This window comes from Diadema antillarum, unplaced genomic scaffold (genome assembly GCF_040938485.1).
Source record: "Diadema antillarum isolate AM-2024a unplaced genomic scaffold, OU_Dant_1.0 scf00000209, whole genome shotgun sequence".
Lineage (NCBI taxonomy): Eukaryota > Metazoa > Echinodermata > Echinoidea > Diadematoida > Diadematidae > Diadema > Diadema antillarum.
The window spans coordinates 464,662-481,864 of NW_027271098.1; the positions used below are offsets into that span (position 1 = coordinate 464,662).

General features: G+C 35.3%; 1 long non-coding RNA gene across 6 annotated transcripts in view; it reads left to right on the forward strand.

The window, feature by feature from the left end:
• LOC139724249 (uncharacterized) overlaps positions 1 to 17,203 on the forward strand; it is a 41,992-nt gene that overhangs the window by 22,004 nt on the left and 2,785 nt on the right. For 3 of the 6 annotated variants that reach the window (XR_011710462.1, XR_011710458.1, XR_011710459.1), the window contains exon 5: positions 5,748 to 7,586. This is a non-coding gene — a long non-coding RNA (uncharacterized lncRNA). Of the gene's footprint in view, positions 1 to 5,747; positions 7,616 to 17,203 lie in introns of those variants that run through there. The other 3 variants (XR_011710461.1, XR_011710463.1, XR_011710460.1) reach the window with 2 other exon arrangements.

Here is a 17,203-nt window from a genome sequence, read left to right on the forward strand (position 1 = left end):
TCTAACAGAAAGAAAACTCGCCTTTTAAAACGCAAGGTAAAACTCGCTCCACATCACAATAGGGCAACGAATAAGTTCAGATTGTCTTTATTCACTTACTGTTGTCATATCACTACCCTGATTCAATTTTGGCTAGTCCGCAAAAAAAAAAAAAAAAAAAAAAAAATTGACTAAACAAACATTACGACATCTTAGTATGCCTTAGTAATAGTATCGTCCAGCTTGTGTACCAGCAGCACGATTATAAAGATTCTCGAGTACTACGTGTACTGAGCTACTGTACGCGATGTACATGTTTGTTGATTTACAGATCAGCAGTTGCGATCGTAACAAATTTAATTTGTAGAGGGAGACAAAGTGAAGAAACTCGCATCTGAACCTTCACCCCTCTGAATAATATCTTTCTTTCAATGCAAAAATTTGTTGAGTATATTCAGTTATTGTTTACTATAAAACATAGTCATGTGTTATTTTTCAGGCTTTTTCATGTTATTTATTGGATTCTAAACATCTTAACTATTCCAGTTTCTTTTCCCCTGACTGATATCACAAAGTCTGCCATAACGATGCTCGCTAAACAGTTTACGTTCCAATTCCATACGAAGAAATCATGTCTTTTAAATGAGGAAAAAACAAAAACAAAACAAAAAACAAAAACGAACGAATGTTGATAGCCAAATAACTTCACAGTTCGTAGGTGAAGTTCCTTCAAACTTTCCAAAGTAATACGTAGTTTTGAGCGTGAAATTGTCAGGATTTTGCTGTCTAACCGGGTAGTGGCTGCATCACATACTCGTAGTGAATTTGTCTGGGCATACGAGGCCTTTCGTATATTTCTGTGAGTAATAAATCCCTTCCTATACAATTTGTAGTTCAGTAAACATTTAAAATACTCAATTAAGTACACAATAATAAACTGTTCGATATTTCTACTAACGGTCAAAAGAAAGGCTATAATTAGAATCATGATCTTTGCGATGACAAGTCATGAGCTAGTTCTTCGATCAATATTTCCAGGCTATGTACACGCGGTTTATTCCAGTGCGCGCATTCTTTCGTCTGGCACCTTGGGTCTGGCACCTGGTTTTGTGGAAATTTTCCACAAGGAGGGGAGGAGGGTGGGGTGTCAAGTTTCTCGTAATGCCAGAGACTGCATACACAATCTCTTTGCTTCAGTTACTGTTGTGTTTTTCCCCTTTGCTGGCAATGAACGTCTAGATTTAACTTTACGAAGGTTGCTAGCACGTGATTCTTTTTGTTGTGAGGTGTATGTATTTTTTTTTTCATCATCCATGGGCCGGAAGGGAAAGAAGCATGTTCAGCAAGCTGTCTTTTAGACTCGCATTAGTAATAACTTATCATCACCATCACTCGGATCACTCAGCCTTTTTCTATAAACATTCAGAAACATGACCAACATCATCATCAATCAAAGATTATTCCTCTCGTCTATATTTCTTTTCTGAATTATCCTCCTCTTCTCGCTTTAATGATTAACAAAAAATCGTAACTGTTCGTTACTTTGAAAGTTTGCAATTTCCGAAGTCTCGTTATTCGAAAAAAAAATAAAATAAAAGCAACAACAAAATTGTGTTGCTGTTTTGAAGATTCGTCAATTCAAAAACGAAGGAAGGTTTGGTTTTCTAAATGCTGTTAATCCGAAAACAAAACAAATTTTTGACCACGTTATTCGTTTTCAGATTAACGAACCGTATTTCCCATTTTCAGATCAACGAACCTTCGGAATGTCACAAAATGTTCGGATTAACAAACCCTAGTACATTTTCAGATTACTATAGTAACAAACATGGAATTTGCGTTTTTCGGATACGGAAGAACGAACCATCGGAATATAAGTACACCTAGTATCATCATACCTGACTCTTTTTGGAATAATAACCACCACGCAAAGAAATTAACAATGTCAAACTGAGAAACTGATTTCTTGCCTCAAAATTTTCCCTGATGCCGTTTATATATTTCTTTTCTGATTTACCCTTCCCCTCCACTGCTCGACTGAAAAACAAACAAACAAAACAAAACATAAAGTTACAGTTCGTTACTTAAAGTTCGTTATTCCGACGGCTAAGATTCGGAAGAACGAACCAACGGAATAAGTACATGACTCTTTCCAGAATACAAACATCACGCAAAAAAAAAAAAAATTACGATATCAAACTGAGAATTTCACTTGTATTTCTTGCCTCAAGATTTTCACTCCCTTCTATATTTATTTTCTGAATTACCCCCCCCCCCCCCCCATCCCCTAATCGACTGAAAAAAAAATAAACATAGTTACAGTCATTCCAAAGGCTCGTAAATCCCAATGACGAAGGGGGAAAATAGTTTCGTTTTTTAAAGAATCGTCGACTCGAAAACGAAACGGGGGTCGATATTCTCAACGTTGTTAATCTCAAAAGATAGATAAATAAATAAATAAATAGATAGATACATAGATACATAAATAAATAAATAAATAAATAAATACATAAATAAATTTTCGTGCCGGATTAAGAGTTTTCAGACTAAGGCACCTTCGGAATAATCCCACACACTGTTAGTTAGTTAAAAGTTGATGCCTATTTAGGTAGTCAAGACTTACGTTTGAAATGAGAAAGTGGGAGCATTTGCAGACATTTAAAACATCCAACATTAACGTTTTAGCACTATAAAGAGCCGAAAGTTACCGTTATTCATTTCCGATTGTAAGAGCAATCATGCAACATTTACTGGTATTTTATAGCACCTTACGGAGCCGAATATTACCGTTAATCATTTTCAAATGTAAAAGCAAACTACCGACATTCATTTTAGCATCTTTAGGGAGCTGAATGTTATCCTTATTCATTTCCGAACGTGAAAGCAAACATCCGCTATCTATTTTAGCATCTAACTGAGCCGATTGATACCGTTAATCATTTCCAAATGTAAAAGCAACAATCTCTTATTATTTTAGCATCGTACGGAGCAGAATATTACTGGTATTCATTTCCAAATTTAAAAGCAAACATCCGACATTTATTTCATTATCATACGGAGCCGAATGTTATTTGCTGCTGTCCACTTCCGAAAGTGAAATGAATCATCTGACAATATTATTCTAGCATCGTACGGAGCCGAATAGTAGGGCCTACTGTTGTTCATTTTTAACGTCAAGGCAGATATCAGACATTTACTTTCCCATCAAACGCAGCTGAATGTTACTGTTATTCATTTCGAAATGTAAAAGCAAATATCCAACATTTATTTTAGCATCGTATGGAGCAGAATGTTACTTCTATTCACTTCCGAACGTAAAAGCAATCATCTGACATTTATTTCAGCATCTTCCGGAGCCGAATGTCATTGCTATTAACTTTCGAAAGTAAAAGCAAACATCCGACATTCATTTGATCATAGTACGGAATTGAATATTATTGTTATTCATTTCCGAACGTCAAAGGGATCATTCGACATTTATTTTAGCATCTTCCGGAGCTGAATGTTATTATTTACTTTCGAACATTAAAGCAAACATCCGGCATTTATTTCACCATCACACGGAGTTGAATATTATTGGTATTCATTTCCAAACGTCAAAGGGATCATTCAACATTTACTTTATCATCTTCCAGAGCTGAATGTTATCGCTAATTTACTTTCGAACGTTAAAGTAAACATCCGGCATTTATAGCATCTTCCGGAGCTGAATGTTATTGCTATTTACTTTCAAACATAAAAGCAAACATCAGACAGTTATTTTATCATCGTACGGAGTTGAATATAATTGAATGTTATTCATTTCCGGACGTCAAAGCAAACATCAAACATCAATTTTAATGAATCAATGTTACTGTTATTCATTTCGAAATTTAAAAAGCAGACATCCGAGAATTATTTTAGCATCGTATGGAGCAGAATATTACTGCTATTCGCTTCCGAACGTAAAAGCAATCATGTGATAGTTATTTTAGCATCTTCTGGAGCCGAATGTTGCTATTTACTTTCGAAAGTAAAAGCAAACATGCGGCGTTTATTTTATCATCGTACGGAGTTGAATATTATTGTTAATCATTTCCGAAAGTCAAAGCAAACATTCGACATTTATTTCAGCATCTTCCGGAGCCAAAATATTATCCTTATGCATTTCCGATCGCAAAATCAAATATCTGACATCAATTTTAGCACCGTATGGAGCTGAATCTTACCGTTATTCATTTCCAAAAGTATAAACAAACATCCGACGTTTATTTTAGTATCATACGAATATTACCATTATTCATTTCCAAAATTAAAATGAAACATCTGACATTAATTTTAGCATCTTGCGGAGCCGATTGTTGCCGCTGTTTATTTCCAAAAGTAAAGGCAAACATCTGACTTTTTCCTACGGGAGAAATAGGACGACTTCCTAATACACTGTATTCAGTTCTTGAGTCACTTGACAGATAAAAAAAGATCTCACCTCATGCATGCAAAATTTTACATGTATGGAGCTGCCTAATTAAGGCATACATTCGCGTATGAGTGTAGACCTACATGTGTTTTCATAAACCCTCTTCGATCGCTACTTTCAAAGTGTTCCCCGTTCAGTGAGATCACACCCCATAATTACGTTTTCTTTTCACCATCTTATAGCCAAACGAAACGCAAATCAACTCATAACCAATGTTGAGACAAAGGAAAGCGTCGGGACACGTCGCTCATCGTCGGGCTATCACGAGCATCATTTGTAATCAGGAGAGGTGCGTCTGGACACGTCGCTCGCTATTCAATTTGAGCACTGGCCGTGACCATTCAGAAATCTCGCTACATCTCAAGCGCCATGTCCCGAAACGTCGGCATTATTAAATCGAACACTTGCGTGAGCGGAGGTCACGCAACATAGAAATAATCAACAGCTTCTTTTGAGGGTGTCGGCAAGTGTCAGCAAGCGTCGGCAAGCGTCGCGGTATCATCAAAATGATGGCGCGTACTGCTTTGACCGACGCTTAGCGACGGAGTAAAAGCATACTGCGACGCACTTCATTGTTCTCGCAATAAGTCTCCGTCGCTGAGTGTCGCTCTCCGTCGCTCGCAGTCCCTAGTTTACCAGGTGCGCCTAATCCATCTGACTGCATAGTAATGAATGATGATTCTGCGAAAAGTGCTGACCACCACAATTCATATGATGTACAGGAATCAATAGTACATGTATTAGATGATGAACCAGCTGCAAGTGATTTAGAGACTGAAGAACGCGTCTGTAAGCATGTTTCACTCTCAAGTTCTGAATGTGGTAGAAGGCAATCATATCCTATGACCAAAACAATCGCACAAGGAAATTTTAATCAAGGTGATCAACGATTTGGTTACACTGCTGGCAAACAATGTGCATGTAATTCCCTTGTGGCAGTTCTCTACACCCAAACCAAGAATGGAATCGAAATGAGATCTCGTGATCTTGATCAGATTCTGACACTTGGGAATGAGTTGTATTATTACATAAAGAAGGATTCACCACTGAATGAAGAGCTTGTAATGATAGATGAATTACCCAAGGAACTTCATATTCTGGATGAAAAATTTCAAATAACCTATGCTGAATCAAAATATGGAGTGTTGGATGGAAATCAAAACAATTTGTCAAATTTTGGTGCTTTGTCATTGAGCCAAGCCTTAGAACAAGAACTATGCAGATATGATGCATGTCTTATGAATTTTGCTGAGAGTACATTTGCAATCATTACACATGACAATGGTTATTATGTATTTGATTCTCATTCCAGAAGTCATGATGGGTACTTGGTACAAGATGGATGCAGTGTCTTGCTTAGCATTTCATCATGGCAAGGTATACAGGTACACTGTTTGAATTTGGCAAAATCAATGGCATGTGATTTACGTACTACTCAGTTTGAACTAACCGGTCTGGCATTAGAATCCAATTCTAAGAAAAATGCATTGACAACTAGTGGCTCCAAGAGATCAAACTCAGTAAATACTGCATGGAGGAATACAAATGATCAAAATAGCAACATTTCAAAACATTGTGATCATGTTAAAGGAACTAACAGTGATAGCTGTAAGACTCAAAATGAAACAAAGAAAAACAGAGTAAATGTAAACAGTGATGGCTATGGGAATGAGAATGAAGTTGAATTTGTTTCAGTTGAAAAGACAACAGAAAGAAGAGATCGAAATTTCAAATTTGTGCCGATTACATACGTAGACAAACAGTCTTTGTGCAATAAATTGAATTTCAGTTACAGTGGTACTGCCAATGAATCAATGGAGGATAGAAATGAAAGTTTGTATATTGGGAAACCTGTAAATATCAAGAGAGTTATGGGTGATGGCAACTGCTTTTACAGAAGTATTGCTCATGTAGTTACTGGCAGCGAAAGAAACCATTTCATTCTCAGGAAATCCAATGTGGCACATTTACTGGAAACGGGTGATTTATTTAAAAATGTGATAGACACAGTGAAATATCAGAGTGTCAGGGACTTTGTTCTTCAAGAGAAATTGATGGATTTAGGAACATGGGCTGGTCACACTGATATTAGCTCAATGGCACATATGCTAGATCGTGATATATATGTGTATGATGATCGAACAGAAAATTGGCAAATACTGTCTGCAAGGAAACCTGGATACTACAACAAAGTAACAACTGAGAGAGCCATATATATTCTGTTCACTGGAGGCAATCATTTTGACGCAGTGGAAAGTGTAACTACTGTTCTGTCTAGTACTTTGAATGGGAAATTACCTGTATTCCATGTGAATTCAGATAGAAGTGTAGAAAATAAGAAGGAAAGTCATGATTTATCATGTGAGATTACTAAAACCCTAACATTAAAGAAATGTAGTGTTAGAATGAGGAAAATGACACAAAAACAAATAATGGTATCAAACCTGCAAGAGACACAAATTCCATTGCAAAACACATGTGATGAGACAGTAAATGCGGACATTGATGCATCTGAGGTGAGACAAGTGGGAGAAATAAAAAAGATTGATCTCATGTACAGACCTGTGAATAAATCTGATAGAGAGAAGCTTTGTTGCAAATTAGGTATAAAGGTTAATGACAAATGTAGCAGTAATGATATGCAAAAAGATATGGTAGAAAGGGATGATATTACTATCCTGTCACAACCATTGACTATCTATAGAATTACTGGTGATGGAAATTGCTTTTACAGAGCTATATCATATGTTATATGTGGCAAGGAAGATTCTCACCGTGATGTTCGAAAAGCAATAGTTAAACATATTTTACAAAACAAGGAAGATTATGTAAGTCTTTTAAGATCAGGATACACAGATATTGTAAAATACATTGGAAAGGAAAGAGTATTCAACAATGGCACATGGGCTACAGAATTGGAAATAATGGCCTTATCAAATTTGCTAGATACTGATATATATATATATGAAAATAATGGTTCAAAATGGAAATTATTTGGTGCGAGCAAACTTCAGTTTGGAATTATTACATCACAAAAAGGTATTTACTTGCAACACACAAATGGCAATCATTACGATGTCGTAGAATCTGTATGTCCAACGATCCAAAAATCAGGTTCATGTCAAAAGCTGTCAAGATCACAAAATATTACTGATATGGAAACACCTGTGACAAGAAAGAGAAAACTCACAACAAAGAGGAAAGTTACAAAACCTGTCAGTGATTGTCAAATCAATGTGTTAAACAATGAAGTATTAGAGGATGACATGGAACCTGCAGTTGAAATGAGTAGGCACACTGAAGAATCTGAAGAAGTTAAAACTACTATGCAGACTACAAAAAGGAAAAAACAAAGAAAAAAAAGGAATGCTAATGTTACCCGACAAAGAAATAGAGATCAAATGAGAGCACAGAGAGAAAAGAAAAAAAATGAGCAAAGGCAGTTAGAAACAGAATTTTTATCAGATGATCAGCCTTACCTATCCCGCAAACTTAAAAAAGCAGCTGCAAAGAAAGTAAAATATCAAACAGATGTAACTTATAGGTTAGAAAAGAACGAGGAAATTAAGAAGAGGCAAAAAGACAAGTACTCCTTGGATCCCACATTCAGAGAAAGGCTTAAGAAAATGAGGAAGGCTAGTTATCAAAGCAATGCTTTATTCCGAGAAAGGCTTAAGAAATTGAGGAGAGCTAGATATCAAAACAATGTTTTATTCCGAGAGAGGCTTAAGAAACTGAGGAATGCTAAATATCAAAGCAATGCTTTATTCCGAGAGAGGCTTAAGAAACTGAGCAAAGCTAAATATGAAAACAATGCTTTATTCAGAGAGAGGCTTAAGAAGCTGAGGAGAGCTAGATATCAAAACAATGGTTCATTTAGAGAGAGGCTTAAGAAACTGAGGAAAGCTAGATATCAAAACAATGCTTCATTTAGAGAGAGGCTTAAGAAACTGAGGAAAGCTAGATATCAAAACAATGCTTCATTTAGAGAGAGGCTTAAGAAACTGAGGAGAGCTAGATATCAAAACAATGCTTTATTCCGAGAAAGGCTTAAGAAACTGAGGAGAGCTAGATATCAAAACAATGCTTTATTCCGAGAGAGGCTTAAGAAACTGAGGAGAGCTAAATATCAAAACAATGCATCATTTAGAGAGAGGTGTAAGAAAATTATGAGAAAAGTTTCAAATATCAAGTACAAGACAAATTTTGTGTACAGACAGCAGGTTGCGTTGAGAAATGTGAAACAAAAAAAGCGAGAAAAAATGAATATGAGAAATTGTGATCATGTTTTGAAAAAATTTAGGGAAATAATTTCACACGGCCCTGAATATGTATGTTGTGTCTGTTTGAAATTATTATTCAGAAATCAAGTATTGAAGTGCACGAAGGCAAAATATAATGATTCAAAATGCTTAAAAGAGGAGTACTTGCATACATGCAGTGATGACTGTGATGTTGACTGTCAAATAGTAAATTCACCTAGAAATTCTTTATGGATTTGTTACACTTGCCACAGGAAATTATTAGCTGGTAATATGCCTTCTGAAGCTAGCAGAAATAACTTAGAATTACATGCTATTCCTGCCGAACTTGAAAATCTGAATCAGTTGGAAACACATTTGATTGCACTAAACATTCCATTTATGAAAATTTTGAACCTGCCAAAAGGAGGACAGTATGGAGTACATGGCCCAACAGTTTGTGTACCTTCACGCACAGATGAAACTGTAAAGATATTACCTCGACCAGAGACTGATGATCAATTAATTCGTGTAAAACTGAAGAGGAAACTGTCATATAAAGGACATTATGAATATCAGTTTGTCAAGAAAAAGAATGTGCTAGCTGCATTGGAATATTTGAGGAAAAATAATAAGTGGTATTCTGATATTGCTATAAATAATGAATGGAGCTCTGATTTATCAGAGAAAAATAGTCAAGCAGCTTGTGTTGAACCGCTGGATTCAAGTGAAATTAATGATGATGACGATGATGTAGAGGATGATCAAGTTGGACGGTTACAGGGAATTCAGTTAAACACATGTTTACAGAAGGTTGATATGAGGCAAGAAGTGCTTGATCAATTTTTCGATGATATTATATGTTGTGCACCTTGTGAAAAGAACAGTCCTGTATCACTGCTGATGGATGAGAGTAATGAGGCAAAATGTTTTCCTGCTCTATTTCCAACAGGCCAGCCAACATTTCATGATACTAGGTACATTGACATAACACTTGGTCGTTATTTACATAATCGTCTGATGCATGTAGACAACAGATTTGCAAAAAATACAGAATATATCTTCTATGCTCAGTGTATTTATGAACTGCAACAAATACTTTCTAATGTTTCTATAGCTGTCAGAAAAAGCTCAGAGGAAATAGATAATCCCACATCGATGCAGTCTTCAGATCTCAAAGATGCAAGAAAGGTTCGTGAGATACTGGATTCGAATAAAGGATACAAATTTCTGAAACAAATACGGGGAACACCTCCATACTGGCAATCTACACAGAAAGATGTATTAGCAATGGTTAGACAACTTGGAAAACCTACATGGTTTGCATCATTTTCCTCAGCTGAGATGAGATGGCCTGAAGTTATTAATACATTGCTACATCAACAAGGTGATAGAAGAAAAGCAAATGATCTAGATTGGACAGATAAGTGTAATTTATTAAAGTCAAATCCAGTGACAGTATCTCGTATGTTTGATAAACGCTTTCATGCATTTTTGAACAAAGTGATTCTTTCCGAGGCAGAACCTATTGGCAAGATAATTGACTACTTCTACAGAATTGAATTTCAACAAAGAGGATCTCCACACACACACTGTTTATTCTGGGTTGAAAATGCACCTAACTTGGGTATTGACCAAGATGAAACTGTCACAGATTTTGTTGATAAATACATATCCTGCAACATTCCATGTGAGGATGAAGATGAGGAACTATATGAAATAGTGAAGAATGTTCAGCTTCACTCAAAGAAACATTCAAAATCATGCAAGAAAAAGGGAACTTCTTGTAGATTTAATTTTCCAAGACCACCTTCTGAGAAAACATTTGTTGTGAAGCCTGATGATAATCCAGAAGTTACTGATGAAGCTCAAGATATTCTGTCTACAGTAAAGAATTCATCATGTATGGAAGGGAAATGTGATAATGCGAGACAGCTCTTTGAAGTTCTTGGCATGTCTCAAAAGGAATTTGAAGATGCCTATAATGCTGTAGCTACAAAAGAAGATATAGTCATGAGAAGAAATCCAAAAGATATATGGGTGAATCAATATAATCCATTCTTACTCAGAGCTTGGAATGCCAATATGGATTTGCAGTATATAACAAATGAGTATGCCTGCATTGTTTATGTTGTGTCATACATGTCAAAAGCAGAAAGAGAGATGAGTTTGCTCTTGAAAAATGCAGAAAGTGAAATGAAAGAGGGCAATGAAGATGCTCGAAAAAGTATGAAGGAAATAGGACATGTGTATATGCAAAACCGTGAAGTTTCAGCACAAGAAAGTGTGTATCGTGTTTGTAGCCTGAGATTGAAAGAATGCTCAAGAAAAGTAGAGTTTATACCTGTTGGACCAAACCCTGTAAGAATGAGTTTACCATTGAGTATTATTCAAAGCAGACGAGACGATGATGATAGGAGTCCATGGATGCCAAACAGAATTGATAAATATAAAGCCCGACCTGATAGTTTTGAATTTGAAAATATGTGTTTAGCCACATTTTGTTCAAAGTATAGACTGCTCAGTGAATCTGATATGAAGGGTAAGAAACAGAAACAGAATGTGTTCAAATTGAGAGATCAGCTGGGCTTTGTACAAAAACGATCAAGAACCAATGATGCTGTAGTGAGATATCCTCGTTTTTCACCGACTGTAAGCCCAGAGAAATATTATCAGAGTATATTGCAACTATATTTGCCATTCCGCACTGATAAACAGTTAAAACCTAATCAATTTTTGACATATCAGGAATTTTACGAAACTGGATCTGTACGAATGTATAATAAAAACCTGGAAAGTGTCAAAGTTATTGTCAATGAAAATCTCAGGCAGTTTCAAAAAAATGCTGATATAATTGATCAAGCACAAGAATATCTTGAGAAATTTGGTCCACAAGAAGATGCATGGGGATTACTCTGTCCAGAAACAGAAATTGAAAGACATGAAACAGCTAAAATCCATGAAGAAGTTGAAGATACTGACAATGAATTTAGAATCCCAGATCTTGAGTCTAAATCTCAGGAGAAAGAGTCATACGGCATAGAATTTCGCTCATGTAGCATTTCGAAAGAAGACAGTAATGTCTTATTAAGAACTATAAATAGCAAGCAGCAAAAAGTGTTCTACAAAATACGACAATGGTGTCTTGACAGAGTTAATGGAAAAGAACCTACACCATTTCAGATATTTGTGACAGGTGGTGCTGGAACAGGAAAAAGTCATCTTGTGAAATGCATATGTAATGAAGGGACAAGAATTCTTAGCAGAATGATGCATAATCCAGATGATATTTCAATTATGAAAGTAGCTCCAACTGGAATTGCAGCTTACAACATTGATGGTAGTACTATTCATAATGCTCTGTCCATACCCATTTCTGCTACACTGCCATACCAACCGCTTGGAGAAGAAAAGATAAGTCATCTACGTAATCAGCTGGGTCAACTGCAGATACTAATAATTGATGAAATATCAATGGTTGATCAGAAGCTATTGTGGTATATACATGGACGTTTAAGGCAAATAAAGCAGACACGTGATGATGCTCCATTTGGAAAGGTTTCAGTTATTGCAGTTGGAGATTTCTATCAGTTACCCCCAGTAAAAGGTACTCCTTTGTATAAAGATACACTGCAAAGTTCTTTATGGACAGACAACTTCTCTATAATTAACTTAGATGAAATAATGAGACAAAAGGATGATGCAAAGTTTGCTGTTCTTTTGAACAAATTAAGGATAAAAGAAAAGAAAGATGAATTATCTAGTGATGATATAGCAGTTCTTCAATCATGCCAAACTGGAGAACAATGTGAGGATGCATTGCATATATATTCTTCAAACAAACAAGTAAATGACTGGAATAAAATAATGCTTCACAAGAAATGCACAAATATCATCTGTATTGATGCAGAAGATTCTGAACTCAGTGATGAGGGTAAAAATAACACATGTGACAAACCACGGAGATGTACAAAAGCTTCTTTGCCAGCATATCTTTGGATTGCTGAAAATTCTAGAGTGATGCTTATCAAAAATGTGAATGTGAGCAAAGGTTTATCAAATGGCTGCATTGGCACTGTAACTGACATAGTAAGAGTAAATGAAAATGCACGACCTACAAGTGTGCTGGTAAAATTTGACAACGAAAGAGTAGGAACTCAGTCAATAGAAAGGCAACAGGAATCAATTGGAAAAAAATATACTAGGAAACAATTTCCCTTGAAATTAGCATACGCATGCACCATACATAAAGTACAAGGCATGACGATGGAAAAAGCTGTCGTTTCTCTGAAAAATATATTTTTGCCCGGACAAGCATATGTAGCTCTGAGCCGTGTTACATCATTATGTGGACTAACAATTGAAGATTTTGATCCAAAAGTTATGTATTGCAATCCAGTTGTTAAAGAAAGCTTGGAGAGCATGCCAACATTTGTTGATGAAAAGAACATTGACAAAGATGTCTCCATTGCAAGTATGAGTATAATGTTACATAACATTCAAGGTCTTAAAGCACATTTCAAAGATATGCAATCAAATTTCTTATTTGGAAATTCTGATATTATTTGTTTAACTGAAACTTGGCTTAATGATGACATTTTTGATGTGAATTTAGATCAGTTTAAAATGTACAATCAGCCTCGGTCAAAATCTTATTCAGATGAAAGTCCTTTATTTTCTGCACTGAAAAATCAAGCACATGGTGGAGTTGCAGTGTACAGTAAAATCAAATCTATTAGTAGGCTGGATTTACATGTCAATAATCTAGAATATATTACATTTGCTGTAACTTGTCCTTCATTTCTCATTTCAGTGATATATAGACCTCCTAGATATGACAAGAAACAATTTTGTGAGAAACTGAAGAGATTACTCATAGAATTGCAGCAAAGAAGTACAAAATGCATAGTTATTGGTGACTTCAATGAAAATCTGAGACAAGGTTCAAGTGATTCATGTGTGCATAAATTGATGTGTTCTTATGGATATCAACAACATGTACTTGACGCTACTACAGAAGGTGACACATTGATTGATCATGTATATAGCTTACTCAGAGCTTGGAATGCCAATATGGATTTGCAGTATATAACAAATGAGTATGCCTGCATTGTTTATGTTGTGTCATACATGTCAAAAGCAGAAAGAGAGATGAGTTTGCTCTTGAAAAATGCAGAAAGTGAAATGAAAGAGGGCAATGAAGATGCTCGAAAAAGTATGAAGGAAATAGGACATGTGTATATGCAAAACCGTGAAGTTTCAGCACAAGAAAGTGTGTATCGTGTTTGTAGCCTGAGATTGAAAGAATGCTCAAGAAAAGTAGAGTTTATACCTGTTGGACCAAACCCTGTAAGAATGAGTTTACCATTGAGTATTATTCAAAGCAGACGAGACGATGATGATAGGAGTCCATGGATGCCAAACAGAATTGATAAATATAAAGCCCGACCTGATAGTTTTGAATTTGAAAATATGTGTTTAGCCACATTTTGTTCAAAGTATAGACTGCTCAGTGAATCTGATATGAAGGGTAAGAAACAGAAACAGAATGTGTTCAAATTGAGAGATCAGCTGGGCTTTGTACAAAAACGATCAAGAACCAATGATGCTGTAGTGAGATATCCTCGTTTTTCACCGACTGTAAGCCCAGAGAAATATTATCAGAGTATATTGCAACTATATTTGCCATTCCGCACTGATAAACAGTTAAAACCTAATCAATTTTTGACATATCAGGAATTTTACGAAACTGGATCTGTACGAATGTATAATAAAAACCTGGAAAGTGTCAAAGTTATTGTCAATGAAAATCTCAGGCAGTTTCAAAAAAATGCTGATATAATTGATCAAGCACAAGAATATCTTGAGAAATTTGGTCCACAAGAAGATGCATGGGGATTACTCTGTCCAGAAACAGAAATTGAAAGACATGAAACAGCTAAAATCCATGAAGAAGTTGAAGATACTGACAATGAATTTAGAATCCCAGATCTTGAGTCTAAATCTCAGGAGAAAGAGTCATACGGCATAGAATTTCGCTCATGTAGCATTTCGAAAGAAGACAGTAATGTCTTATTAAGAACTATAAATAGCAAGCAGCAAAAAGTGTTCTACAAAATACGACAATGGTGTCTTGACAGAGTTAATGGAAAAGAACCTACACCATTTCAGATATTTGTGACAGGTGGTGCTGGAACAGGAAAAAGTCATCTTGTGAAATGCATATGTAATGAAGGGACAAGAATTCTTAGCAGAATGATGCATCTGCAAAGTTCTTTATGGACAGACAACTTCTCTATAATTAACTTAGATGAAATAATGAGACAAAAGGATGATGCAAAGTTTGCTGTTCTTTTGAACAAATTAAGGATAAAAGAAAAGAAAGATGAATTATCTAGTGATGATATAGCAGTTCTTCAATCATGCCAAACTGGAGAACAATGTGAGGATGCATTGCATATATATTCTTCAAACAAACAAGTAAATGACTGGAATAAAATAATGCTTCACAAGAAATGCACAAATATCATCTGTATTGATGCAGAAGATTCTGAACTCAGTGATGAGGGTAAAAATAACACATGTGACAAACCACGGAGATGTACAAAAGCTTCTTTGCCAGCATATCTTTGGATTGCTGAAAATTCTAGAGTGATGCTTATCAAAAATGTGAATGTGAGCAAAGGTTTATCAAATGGCTGCATTGGCACTGTAACTGACATAGTAAGAGTAAATGAAAATGCACGACCTACAAGTGTGCTGGTAAAATTTGACAACGAAAGAGTAGGAACTCAGTCAATAGAAAGGCAACAGGAATCAATTGGAAAAAAATATACTAGGAAACAATTTCCCTTGAAATTAGCATACGCATGCACCATACATAAAGTACAAGGCATGACGATGGAAAAAGCTGTCGTTTCTCTGAAAAATATATTTTTGCCCGGACAAGCATATGTAGCTCTGAGCCGTGTTACATCATTATGTGGACTAACAATTGAAGATTTTGATCCAAAAGTTATGTATTGCAATCCAGTTGTTAAAGAAAGCTTGGAGAGCATGCCAACATTTGTTGATGAAAAGAACATTGACAAAGATGTCTCCATTGCAAGTATGAGTATAATGTTACATAACATTCAAGGTCTTAAAGCACATTTCAAAGATATGCAATCAAATTTCTTATTTGGAAATTCTGATATTATTTGTTTAACTGAAACTTGGCTTAATGATGACATTTTTGATGTGAATTTAGATCAGTTTAAAATGTACAATCAGCCTCGGTCAAAATCTTATTCAGATGAAAGTCCTTTATTTTCTGCACTGAAAAATCAAGCACATGGTGGAGTTGCAGTGTACAGTAAAATCAAATCTATTAGTAGGCTGGATTTACATGTCAATAATCTAGAATATATTACATTTGCTGTAACTTGTCCTTCATTTCTCATTTCAGTGATATATAGACCTCCTAGATATGACAAGAAACAATTTTGTGAGAAACTGAAGAGATTACTCATAGAATTGCAGCAAAGAAGTACAAAATGCATAGTTATTGGTGACTTCAATGAAAATCTGAGACAAGGTTCAAGTGATTCATGTGTGCATAAATTGATGTGTTCTTATGGATATCAACAACATGTACTTGACGCTACTACAGAAGGTGACACATTGATTGATCATGTATATAGCATAGGTATTGATGCACTTCACACTGAAGTTATTCCACTCTACTACAGTTATCATGAGGCTATTAGAATTCAGTTTTAATGAATTTTCTTTTTATGAGTAACATTGTCTGTGTATTCAAAGTAATTTCACATACAATGTATACTCAAATCACTTAGAATGTATTTTCATTATATATATACAAATTGTATTTCATTTTGTAATACAGAATAAGGTAAACAGAACAATGTGAGATAAGTAGAGTATACAACAATAATGACAGCCAGACACGTTATCCATTGACATGTACGCTTGTCCATTACAATGTCTGCTACTAATAATATGCAATGACCAAAAGTGCAAAGAATTGAGGGATGCACTCAAAATATGCTTGTGAATATGAAACGAGACCTGAACAACGTAAGCAAGACTAGTGAACAGAAAATAGTAGCATTACAAGACAAAAAGTGACAAGACTAACTTCAAAACAACTGAATAGACAAGACATAATATGACAGAAACAATGATCTTTGATTTTTCTTGATTTATTCCTTTTTTGGTAATGCATGACAAGGTGAAAGAAAGAGACAACAATTGTAGCATTGCAGAAATGACTGATAGATACTCTAATCCTAAACTGAAATGTATTAAAACTAAATGAAACAGGTATAGAAATGAAATAGAACCGACAAAGAAGAGACATAACAACTGATGTAGAAAAGAAATATAACATTGCCCATAGAATTATTGTTTTCACTTTTTGAAACTTGATTTTCCATTATGATTTTTTCAAAAGTGTAATGTAGGCTCCTTTATTCATTCAGAAAATCAAATGCTTCTAAGGAAAAGCTTGTTTTATGGTATGATA